This window comes from Callithrix jacchus, chromosome 18 (genome assembly GCF_049354715.1).
Source record: "Callithrix jacchus isolate 240 chromosome 18, calJac240_pri, whole genome shotgun sequence".
Classification (NCBI taxonomy): Eukaryota; Metazoa; Chordata; class Mammalia; order Primates; family Cebidae; genus Callithrix; species Callithrix jacchus.
Window position 1 is genome coordinate 37744598 of NC_133519.1, and position 13609 is coordinate 37758206.

The window sequence follows — 13609 nt, forward strand, 5'->3', positions numbered from 1 at the left end:
CTCATCAGTCCAAAGAGTGTAACTTTGAATAATAGCTCTAGAGTTTTCTCTTTTCCCTGTTTTTTGTAATGATTTTTTTTTTTTTTTTTTTTTTTTTTTTACTGTAAGGCATTATGTTCATTTCGTTCATGGGGAAACAATGTTCTGGAAGGTATACTGTGCTTCATTCCATAATGACACAAAACTTCAGTGACTTTACACTACTTATAATAACATATAAAGCACCAGGGACTAAAGGTGAAGGGATCTGCAGTCTAGGAAGATTCAGTGTTCAAAAATTCATCTTTATACTTTGATATTCTTTTGAATTTTGAAACCACTTGGTATAATTCCCAGACTCACAGATGGACTTGTAGCAGTATATACTAGAGTCCTGTTCACAGCTCATCTAACTATGGCTTCTGGTATTTATAGTTATTACTTTATCACTTCTTCATTTTTCCAAAAGCTACTTTTGAGACATTGCCCTATTTTTGAGAATTGTGGATACGGCATGCAACAAGAGAGATGCAAGTTTAACATAAACGGAAATAACATGAAAATACATTGGCTGAAATGAACTGTTCCCTGATAAGTGAATGCCATTGAAGGTGAACTTACCAGTGCAATTCCTGAGTGCATGTTCAGACTTTTAAAAAATGTCTCCTTTAAGACGCCTACCAAATGTCTTTAAAAATTATAATTTTACATTTCAAGTTTGTGAAATGTAATGAAAGAATATTGTTTATGATTTTTCTGCATCTGTCAAATGGCAGACTACTTTCTGGAGGCCATGATTAATCAATGGGCACACTTGTGAAGCAGTAGTTTGCATTAAATATCTTTAAGCATTATTGTTGTCCTCATGAGGTGTCTGTGGATATGTGTTTATCTGTGTATATCTGTACGTATGCATGCATGGTGTATGGTGGTGGTGGGTTGGTGTGTGTATGAGAGAGAGAGAGACCTAACATATACCTGTTGGATCATAAAAAGAATAAAAACATGTGTTTGTAAGTTTTCTCACTGGTGAGAGGTGGCTAGATTTGAGTGCCATCTCCGACCCTGGAATATTTTTGGAACTTAGACAAACAATTCAATATGGACTATCCTTCCTGAGTCACTGAAATATTATTTTAGGTAATATAACAGATTTAGAAAGCCATCAGAATATCCTTTAGTCTCTGTCTTAAATACATAGATATATACAAATATATGTGTAGAAGAAAACTACTTTTCTTTACTTCAGCTATTATCTTTGCCCAGCTGCCATGTGTTTCTCTCCTGGCTTATTGCAATAGCCTCCTAATTAGGCTCCCTGCTCTTGTCTGCCTACAGTATATTCTCAACACAAAATCCAGAGTTACGCCATTAAAATATAGATCAGATCATGATACTCCTCTATTTAAAGCCAGAGTCCTTACAATGGCACCTGTAAACCCACAGGAGCTGTTCCTCTGCTCCTCCCCATCTCATAACCTGCTATTCTTCCCTTTACTCACTGTGTTTTAGCCAGACTAGCCTCCAAGCACATGCCAGGAGTGCTCCTGCCTCAGTGTGACTGCATGTTCACTCATGTAACCTGGAATACTAATTTTTCCTTCTACTTATGTGCTTTACTTTCTTATCTCCTTTGGTTCTTGACTCCAATGTCAACATCTCAATATGGTCTTTCTTAAACACTGTGTTAAAAATTGTACCCTCCCCTGAACACCTGTATTCATCAGGCTTCCTTCTTACTTTGTTTTTCTCCATAGAACCTATTTTCTTCTGTTATGTTACCTATTTAGTTTATCTATTTATTGTCTACCTCCTCTCCTATGACATAAACTCTATGAAGCACAAATTTTCATCTGTTTCCTTCATTGCTACACCACCAAGGCATGGGTCATTATTTGGCACATAGTAAGCACTTAATAAAAATTTGTTTAATGAATAGTGAAATGTATTGATGGAGGCAGGAGGATGAATATTAGAATAAGCCCAATTTCTGTGAGCAGGAGATCGAGCCCTTCCAAGAGTCAAGAAATGTATGTGATGAAAATTAAAAGATGAAGACAAGAAGAAGGTGCTTTTTCAGAGAAAGTTATGGACTAGAAGGCAAGTTTTCTAACTGAACTGTACACATGAAATGTTTAACCCTGGGCACTTTCTTGGACTATAAATATTATATATGACCTGCCAGTTTTACTGTCTTGTTTCATGTGATGTAATTCCCTTTAGTTTTACGCAAACACAGTAAAGCCAATAAACCCAAACGCAGCATGGTAGTCGTCTGAAGGAAAACACTCTGCCCACCTCCACAGAGTCCCATGAAGCAGGGGCTGACTTGTATCAGAGGAAGTGTGTGCTGTGATCTATAGGCCATGAGCTGTAGCTAAGTGAATGGTGGCCAGCCAGCACATTGGAGCAGTGGTCAAGGTCACAGCCTGGGAGCAGACATAGGGCAGTCCTCTCTAACTCCTAAATACACTAGTTAGAGGTGATCCTTATGGGGAAAGAAAAAACTGGTTATTAAGCTGTTGGTAGGTGAAGAGATCCTCAAAAACAGAATGACTTGTTAAGTTTCTGTAGTCTTTTAATTTTCGATCCACTGTTTTTTCCATAATTCTAAGACACTATTCTGTATTCAGCTTATTTTTAATTTGCACATTTACGGACCCCAGCTTCTTAATCTGTAATATGGGCATGAAAATTATTATTCCTTAACTTTTGTCAATTTTTATGTGTTTTCCAAGTACTATGGACTCCCTAAATGTGACTTAAATCTTAAGAGCTTATTCAATCTAAATTTTAGAGGTTGTTGACAATGTCTTTGCTTTTTTCTACTTGGAATTTACCAATAACCCTAGTAAAATCAGTTAAGGGAGGAGAAGAAGCTATATACAAAAGAATTCTGTGATCTATACAGACTGTTCTCTTTTTTTCTGTCCATAATTCCACTGTCACCAATAAAATATTCCCCAAAAGAAAAGCTGACTGATATGGGTATTTTTTCCAACTTCCTAATGTCTATATTTTCAAAGCCCATTTTATGATTTAAGAAATGAGAAAAGAAAAAAGTTTATATTAGTTTGAAATAATGTATGGTTTTGTCAGTTAGAAATAAAAACAACTTCACCCAAAGACTATTAACCCAACCTTTGTGTAGTCACAACTAGTAGAGGTGGACAGAGCTAGCTTTGGAAATATTGTCCAGCTCTGTGAAGTCACACAATATTGCAAATGTTCCATTGATGTGTTGTTTCTTTCCCCTACAATAATTGCCTTTCTTTTAGATTTCAGTGTTTCCCTTTTGTGTTTACGATAACAGAGGGATGCTTTATTGCATTTCACCAGGCCGGTTGCCATGGTGATCAGCAGTTGCTGTATGCTGTAAAAATAACCCTCCTTCCTTGATAGATTTCACTTGAGTGAAAATAACCCTTAAAAATAGGTTGAAATTTACATACTAACTCTTCTAGCAGGTTCAAGGGGGAAAAAAGGAATGAATTACATTGTGATTTGACAAGCTATTAGGCTAAGGGCTACTGGTTGAGGTTTGAGCAGAGAAGTCGCTGTACACCAGTGTGAGGTCAACCAAACTTCAGTATAAAACCAACAAATTTCTTTCTTTGTTATTGGGGCTTTCCTCGTTAGTGTTGTATGATGACGAAAAGGGATAGCAGAAAAATTTAAAATTTCTGTGATCATGAGGAATAGCAAGAGCTGGTGGCTCATAGATCACGTAACAGGTGGGTCTAGACTAGAACACCACTTCTCAAACTGTTCCAGAGAACACTGCTAGATAAAATGTAAATGGGATGCTATTTCAGAAGGTGTTAATAAGATGCTCTATGGTCAAGTATATTTGAGAAACATAACACATTATACTCATAACACATATTATCATGTTGACGTTTCTGAGACACTCTAAAGCAAAACCCACTTCTCTGTGTTTAAGCATGAATATCCTGCCAAATGACATTTTGGGAAACTTCTCAGATCATTCAAGTTCTTCTTTGCATGATTTTAAATGATTTCATAAAGATGGCTTAGCAGACTAGAGGATCTCCTACTAACTTTTTTACAATATTTTTTCCCCAAGAAAAGGAAGAGAATAAAAACAGGGCATGTGGTAATGGTAAAGTTGGAAGAGATAAAATTAGTAATGATATACAAGGAAACTATACCTCCTGGGATGATTTTAAAAGAATAGATTTTAGAGTAAAACTTGTTTGGAAGCAAAATCAGAATTGTCTTATACAATTACTGTAGTAATCTGATGTGAACTAATATATGAAGTACAAACAACTTACATTCCTATATAATCCTTGATTTTTTTAATATTCAAAAAATGTATGTATATAGTAAGTTCACATATTTATTAGATATATGAACATTAGATATTTTGATACAGGCATACAATGAGTGATAATCACAATCTAATTATTCTCTCAGTTATTTTTAAATGAACAATAAATTATTGTTGACTATAGTCACCATGTTGTGCTATCAAATATTAGATCTTCTTTATTCTATCTGACTATATTTTGTGTCCATTAACCAGCCCCACTTCTCTCCACCCACACTACCCTTCCCAAGCTCTGGGAACCATCATTCTACTGTCTATTTATACGGGTTTAATTGCTTTAATTTTTAGCTTCCATAAATAACTAAGAACATGCAAAGTTTGTCTTTCTGTTCCTGGCTTATTTCACATAACATAATCACCTCTACTTCCATCCATGTTGTTGTTAATGACAGAATCTCATTCTTTTTTATGGCTTAATAGTACTTCATTGCACATATGTACCATATTTTCTTTTTCTGTTTGGCTGTTGATAGACACTTAGGTTGCTTCTAATTCTGGCTATTGTGAATAGTACTGCAATAAACATGGAAGTGAAGATATCTCTTTAATATACCAATTTTCTTTCTTTTGGGTATATACGTAGAAGTAGGATTACTGGATTATATGATAGCTCTATTTTTAATTTATGAGAAAACTCCAAACTGTTCTCCATAGTGGTTGTACTAATTTACATTCCCACCAACAGTGCACGAGGGTTCTCTTTCCTCCACATCCACACAACCATTTGTAACTGCCTGTCTTTTGATTATAAGCCATTTTAACTGAAGATATTTCATTGTGGTTTTGACTTGCATTTTTCTGATGATCAATGATGTTAAGTATCTTTTCATATACCTGTTTTCCATTTGTATGTCATCTTTTAACGCCTATTCGGATCCTTTGCCTTTTTAAAAAATCTGATTATTAGATTTGTCTTCCTCTTGAGAATATATATACTTACATATATGCTGGTTATTAACCCCTTGTCATATGGATAGTTTGCAATAGTTTCTCCCATTCTGTGTGTTGTCTCTTCACTTTTTGATTGTTTCCTTTGCTTTGCCAAAGCTTTTTAACTTGATGCAATCCCATCTGTCCATTTTTGCCTGTGTTGATTATTCTCGTGGGTTATTACTCAAAAAATTTTTTTCTCAGTCCAATCCTGAGTTTTCTTTTAATAGTTCCATAGTCAGGTCTTAGATCTAAGTTTTTAATCCATTTTGATTTGATTTTTCTGTATGATGAATGTCCAGTTTTCTTAGCACCATTTATTGAAGAAGCTATCCCATCCCCAAAGAATATTGTTGGCCTCTTTGTTGAAAATGAGTTCACTGTGGGTGTATGGATTTGTTTCTGGATTCTCTATGCTGTTCTATTGGCCTGTGTGTCTGTTTTCATGCCAACACCCTGCTGTTTTGGTTACGTTAGTTTTGTAGTATAATTTGAAGTCAGATAATGTGTTTTTTTTCTGTTGTATTCTTTTTGCTTAGGATAGCTTTGGGTATTCTGAGTTGTTTGTGGTTCCATATAAATTTTAAGCTGTTGGGCCGGGCACGGTGGCTCACGCCTATAATCCCAGCACTTTGGGAGGCCAAGACGGGTGAATCATGAGGTCAAGAGATCGAGACCATCCTGGTCAACGTGGTGAAACCCTGTCTCTACTAAAAATAGAAAAATCAGCTGGGCAGAGTGGCGCATGCCTGTAGTTGAGCCACTCGAAAGGCTGAGGCAGGAGAATTGCTTGAACCCAGGAGATGGAGGTTGCGGTGAGCCGAGATCACGCCATTGCACTCCAGCCTGGGTAACAAGAGAGAAACTCTGTCTCAAAAAAAAAAAAATTTAAGCTGTTTTATTTATTTCTGTGAAGAATGTCATTGATGTTTTGACAAGGATTGCATTGAATCTATAGATTACTTTTAGTAGTGTAGACATTTTAACAATATTGATTTCTACAGTCAGTTAACATAATATATCTTTCCATATTTTGAGATGTCCTCTTTAATTTCTTTCATCAATGTTGTATAGTTTTCATTGTAGAGATCTTTTACTTCTTTGGTTAACTCCTATGCATTGTATTTTATTTGTAGCTATTGTAAATAAGATTATGCACTTAATTTCTTTTACAGCTTGTTTGCTGCTGGAATAGAAATGCTAATGATTTCCGTATGTTGATTTTGTGTCTTGCAACTTTACTGAATTTGTTTATCAGTTCTAGTAGTTTTTGGGTGAAGGCTTTAGGGATTTCCAAATAAAAGATTATATTATCTGAAAACAAGGATAATTTGACTTCTTTCTTTAAAACAAGTCAAATTATCCTTGTTTGCAGATAATATAATCTTATATTTATTTCTTTCTCTTGCCTGAATGCTGTAGCTAGGACTTACAGTATTATGTTGAATAATAGTGACAAAAGTGAACCTCCTTGTGATGTTTCAAATATTAGAGGAAAGGCTTTCAGCATTTCTCCATTCAGGATGATACTAGCTGTGGGTCTGTCATGTATAACTTTTTATTATAGTGAGGTATATTTCTTCCATATCGCTTTTTTTGAGGATTTTTATTATGAAAGGATATTGAATGTTATTGAATGCTTTTTTGGCATCAATTGAAATGATCATATAGTTTCTGTTCTTTGTTCTGTTGATACAATGTATCACATTGATCAATTTGGGTTTGTTGAACCAGCCTTGCATCACCGGGATAAATCTCGTTTGATCAGGACAAATGATCTTTTTAATGTATTGTTGAATATGGGTTGCTGGTATTTTGTTGAAGATTTTTGCATCAATATTCATCAAGAATATTGGCCTATAGTTTTTTATTTGTTTGTTTGTTTTATGTGTCTGTGGTTTTGGTCAGAGTAACAATGGCTTCAAAGATTGTGTTTTGAAGGATGACCTCTTCCTCTATTTTTCAGAATAGTTTGAGCAGGATTGTTAGTAGTTCTTGAGATTTTTGGTAAAACTCGCCACTGAAGCCATCAAGTCCCAGGCTTTTCTTTGCTGGGTGATTTTTATTATGGCTTTCATATCATTACTTGTTATTAGATTGTTTAGATTTTGGGTTTCTTCATGGTTCAATGTGGGTAGGTTGCAGGAACCTACCAAAGTCTAGGAGTATATAGGAGTTCATTCATTCCTTTTAGATTTTCCAATGTATTGGAAAATAGTTGCTTATAGTATACTCTAATAATGTTTGGGTTTCTTCAGTGTTGGTTGTAATATCTTTTTTCGCATCTGATTTTATTTATTTGTATTTTCTGCCCTTTTTACTTGTTCTGACTAAAGTTTTGCCAATTTTGTTTTTCTTTTCTTTCAAAATAGTAGTTTTCAGGTCCATTTGTTATGTATATATTTTTTTCTTTATTTCAATTTTATTTATTTTTGCTTTGATCTTTATTATTTCTTTTCTTGTCCTAATTTTTTATTTGGTTTGCTCTTGCTTTTCTAGTCCTTAAGATGCATAATTAAAATGTTTATTTGGATTTTTTCTACTTGTTTTATATAGGCGTTTATATCTATGAACTTTCCTGCAAGTATTACTGCTTTTGCTATATCCCATAGCTTTTGGTATACTTCATTATCATTTGTTTCAAAATTTTTAGAATTTCCTTAGAAATTTCTTCATTGACTCATTGATCATTCAGGAGTGTGTTGCTTAATTTTCATATGTTTGTACAGTTTCCAAAATTCCTCCTATTATTGATTTCTAGTTTTATTCCACTGCGGTCAGAGAAGCTGCTTGATATTATTTCCGTTTTTTTTTTTAATTGTTTAAGACTTGTTTTGTGGCCTAATATATAGTTTGTTCTTCAAAATGGCCTATGTGCTGGGGAGAGGAATATGTATTCTACAGCCATTGGATGAAATGTTCTGCAAATATCTATTAGGCCTATTTATTTTATAGTGCAGATTAAATTAGATGTTTCTTTGTTGCCTTTCTGTCCATATGATCTGTCTAATGCTGAAAGTGGGGTATTTAAGTCTCTAGTTATTATTGAATTGGGGGTCTATCTCCCTCTTAGCTCGAATAATATTTGCATTATATATCTGGGTGCTCCAGTGTTCGGTACATATATATTTACAATTGTTATATCCACTTGTTAAATTGATCCTTTATCATTATGTAATAACCTTCTTTGATTCTTTGTATAGTATTGTCTTGAGTGCATTTTGTCTAATATAAATATAGTTACTCCTGATCTTTTTTCTTTAATTTCACTGATATAGCATATCTTTTTCCATTCCTTTAAGTCTATGTGTGTCTTTATAGGTGAAATGTGTTTCCTGTAGGCAGCAAAGGGGTTTTTTTTTATTCAATCTTTTTATGTCTTTAATTGGATAATTTAGTCCACTTATGTTTAAAATTATTATTGGCAAATAAAACTTATTCCTGCCAGTTTGTTATTTGTTTTCTGGTTGTTTTGTGGTCTTCTCTTCCTTCTTACCTTCCTTCCTGTCTTCCTTTTAGTAAAGGTGATTTTCTTTGTATGTTTTAATTTCTTTCTTTTTTATTGTTTTGTATCTATTGTATGTTTTTTGATTTCAGGTTATAAGATTTGGAAAGACTATCTTATAACTCATTACTTTAAACTGATGACAGCTTAACACTGATTGCGTAAAAAACAGAGAAAACTAATAAAACTAACTGTCAAAGAGAAAACTAATAAAACCACTACTTTTACCCTCTGCTTTGTAACGTTTTGTTGTTTCTATTTATATCTCATTTTACTATGTCTTAAAAAGTTGTTCTAATTGTTGTTCTTGATCAGCTCATCTTTTTATCTTTCTGCTCAAGAGATAGTTTATACACCACAATTATAGTGATAACATTCTGTGTGCTTTTTTTTTATATTTACTATTACTGGCTAGCTTTGTACCTTTAGATGATTTCTTATTTCTCAGTAATGTCCTTTTCTTTCAGACTGAAGAACTCCCTTTAACATTCCTTGTGAGACGGGTGTTGATAAAATCTCTTCCATAAAATACTTTTGTATGGAAAAGTATTTCTTCTTTGTGTTTGAATAATATTGTTACTGGCTATACTATTCTAGGATACAAGTTTGTTTTTTGTTTGTTTGTTGGTTGGTTTGGTTTGTTTTTTTGTCTTTCAATTTTTTTTTTTTTTTGGCCAATCAGTTTGAGCTTATAAGGTTGCTCAGGTAGCCTTGAACTCATGACCTCGCCTTCACAAGCGCCATGACCTCCGGCGGGAGCCACTTTGGACCCGTCTTTCAACATTTTAAATATGTCATGCCACTTTCCTGTGGCCTGTAAGTTTCCACTGAGAAGTCTGCTGCCAGATGTATTCGAGCTCCATCGTATGTTATTATTCATTTATATTGCTGCTTTTAGGATTCCTTAATTATCCCTCGCTTTTCAGAGCTTGATTATTAAATGTCTTGAAGTAGTCTTCTTTTGATTAGATCTTATACGTGTGCTTCATTCTTTTTTATTCTTTTTCTTTTATCTCATCTGACCTTGTATTTTCAAGTAGCTTGTCTTCCAGCTCACCAATTATTTCTTCTGCTTAATCAATTCTGCTGTTAAGAGACACTGATGCATTCTTTGATATGTCAGTTGTTTTTTTCAACTACAGAATTTCTGCTTTTTAAAAAATTATTTTAATATATTTTTAAAATTTATCTGATAGAATTCTAAATTCCTTCTCTGTTGTATCTTGTATTCCATTGAGTTTCCTCATAATCACAACAGCTGTTTTGAGTTTTCTCTCTGAAAAGTTACATATCTCTGTTTCTCCAGGGTTTGTTACTAGTGCCTTATTTGTCTTTTTTGGTAAGGTCATGTTTTCCTGGATGGTCTTGTGGCTGTGGATATTTGTCAGTTTTTGGGCATTGAATAATTAGATATTTACTGTAGTCTTCATAGTCCGGGCTTCTTTGTACCTGTCTTACTTGGGATATCTGTCCAGGTATTCAAAGGGATTTGGATGTCGGGACCTAAGATTTTGGTTACTGCAGCCATGTCTGCATTAAGAGGCACCCCAGGCCCAGTAATACTGTGGCTCTTGCAGACTTACAGAGGTACTGTTTTGGTGGTCTTGAATAATGTTTTTAAGAATTTTCTGGAACAAGAGCAGAGACTCCTGTTCTCTTCTCGTACTTTTTCCGAAACCAATGGAGTCTCTCTTTGTGTCTCTGAGCTGTCTGCAACAGAAGGAGGAGTGACAGAAACACTCCTGTGGCCACCTCCACAGGGGCTGTGTTGAGTCAGACTTGAAGCCAGCACACCACTGGGTCTCCCTTAAGGCCCACAGTAACCACTGCCTGGATACTACCTATGTTTACTCAAAGCCCTAGAGCTCTACAATCAGAAGATGGCGAAGACATCCAGGCTTGTGTTCTTCACTTCAGGATGGCAAGATCCTTCCAGCCCCACTGGGTCTAGAGATGCCATCTGAAGCAAGGGCCTGGAGTCAGAAACCTTAAGAATATGCTTGGTGCTCTATTCTACTGAGGTTGAGCTAGCACATCAGACACAAGAGGAAGTTCTTTCTACTTTTCTACTTTCTTTCTACAAACAGAGCAGCCTTTCCCTATGGCCGCCACCACCTCAGACCCATGCTGAATACTGCCTGGCTACCACTGATATTCACTCACAACCCAGTGGCCCTTCAGTCAGATTATGATAAATACTGAAAGATCTGGGTCTCTCCCTTTAGAATAGTGGGCTCCTCTCTTATTCAGGGCAGGTTCAGAAATGCCACTGAGGAACAAAGGCCTGGAATCAGGAACCTTCAAGAGCCTACTTTATGTTCTACCTTACTGTGGCCGAACTGATACCTAAGCTTCGAGATAAAGTCCCCTCAAGATAAATCACCATAGCCAACACAGCTAGGAATGAGCTAGGTTATATACACCTGAAGCCAATAATCTCTGAAGCTCTCTCAAGGCCCACAGTGAGTACTGCTGGATACCATTTCTGATTATTCAGAGTCTAGGAACTCTTCAGTTGGCATATGATGAATCCTGCCAGAATGGGGTTCTTCCTTTCAAGGCATTGGGTTTCCTTCTGGCCCAGGGTGTGTCTAGAAATGTCATGTAGGATCTAGAATGAGGACCTCAGGATTCTGACCATTGCCCTATCCAACTGTGGGTGAACTGATATCCAAGTTGCAAGACAAAATCTGCTACTCTTCCCTTTCTCTTCAAGTGGAAGGAAGGAGTCTCCCCTAGAACTGTGAGCTGTGTTGGCTGGAGTTGAGAAAGGAGTTGTGCAAGCACTTCTTTGCCTGCCCCAGTTTTTGCCTCACTGGTTTGTGTGCCCACTCAAGTCCACTGGCTCTGGGCCAAGCACAGTACCAAAAGTTGCCTGTAAATTGCACCCTGTATGGCATAAACTTCCCTTCAAGTTTATTTAGCTGGTAGTGGTGAGGCTGCCAGAACTCAGGTTTTGATTGTTGAAATGGGTAAGTCCCCTCTGGCTAAGACTTGTCTAAATACTCCCTCCATCGTTGCTGGCTGAGTTCTGCCCAGAGTTGATTTCCTCTGCGACAGGTCTGCACTGAGTTCCAATAAAAAGGTCCACAATAACTGCGATTTTTTCCCCTGAAGTATACATATTTTCTCCACGCTATGCGGCCACTGCCAGGAGATGACGCAATGTTGGTGTCAGCAATTCAGTGTCTCTTTCAGTGATAAGAAGTTAAAACCAAGTACTGTGATCACTCACCTGATTCTTGGTCCTTATGAAGGTCCTTTTTTTGTGTGTGAATAGTTGTTCAATTTGATATTCTTGCTGGGAGGACAACTGGTGGAGGCTTCTATTTGGCCAACATTCCCTGCTTTTGTTTGTCTAGTCCTTGATTTTAAAATAAGTTTATGTAAAATGCTTTGGGGTATACACATATATTACTTCTGTACCTCAATCTAGGATAATGAACCCAGAGCTAATGCCTTGTTGGCTTTCCCTGATTATATTTCCACATCTGGGATTAGCTCTTGGTTTAAATATTTCACATTACTATTGCATATTATGTTTTTCCCAACTATAGATGAAAATTTAATAATTTATTTTTCTATACACAGTCCAAGGGTTTCTGGAGACAAATTGGATACTTCTTGAGATACTAGCCAAACCCCTTAGTTCTAAGGAGGTTGAAAACTTCTCCTGTGGCTAGGCTTTTGTCTGACTTCTCAGTTTATTGATCTAAAGATATCACTTTTTACCAGTTCACTGAAAACTTACCAAACAACTTATTAGCTCTGACTTGTTATTTTCCACTTCTTTGAATTAAGAAACCATGTTATGATCATATCTGTACCCTTGAAATGTATCAACTGAGATAAATTGTGTTTTTTCCCTATATATCTAAAGTTATCAATATATTATGACATTTTACATATATGAATATTTACGATGCATGTGAGCACACACATTATATATGTATGTATACATATATACACACAGATACACATAGATATATATTAAAGACAGAGCACAGTGATGGAAAAGAAAAATTCTTTGCCCTTTAACCTTGACTCCTACCTCATGCCTTACAAAAATTATTTGAAATGGTCATCTAAGTTTTGTAGAGAAAACATAAGTGAATATATTTGCAATCTTGGGGTAGGCAAATATTTCTTAAACAGGCCATAAAAAGCCAGAGTCAATTTAAAAAAAAAGATTATGCTTCATTAAAATAAAATAATTGTACTTATCAAAGCACCTCATTAAGAAAACAAATAAGCTACAAACTGGGCAAAAATATTTGCAAAACTTATACATGGCAAAGAGCACATATCTAGAATATGTAAAAAGCTACCATAAATAACAATGAAAAACAAACACCTTAAAAATTGGCAAAGGCTTGAACATATACTTCATAAGAGGATGTAGGAATAACCAATAAACCTGTGAAATGGTCCTCATTATTAGTTATGAAGAAAATATAAATTAAAACCTTAATGAAAATGATATCAGAAAGATAGTGGAATAATAAATTAAACAACAAGTATCAACAGGTATTCTTTTGAAAATCCCAACACCTGGCAAAAAGCTAAGACACCACAGGTATAGTAAACTAAATAATATCCACATGAGAAGGATAAGCTAATGGTGCCACATTGACTGTACCACCCCATCTGTTTCCCCAGAGTTGGCATAGTGCCAGGTGAATAAGATTTCTCAGGGCACAGTTTCTGCAAGGGGAAAAGGAAATTGAAGGAAGTTATCCAGCATCCTTAGCATTCTATAGCACTTCCCAGTAAGCCCACTCTGGTCTCAATTCATGAGGAACGCTAAGGGTAACAGTATGTCTTTACTGCCTGAGGTTCAG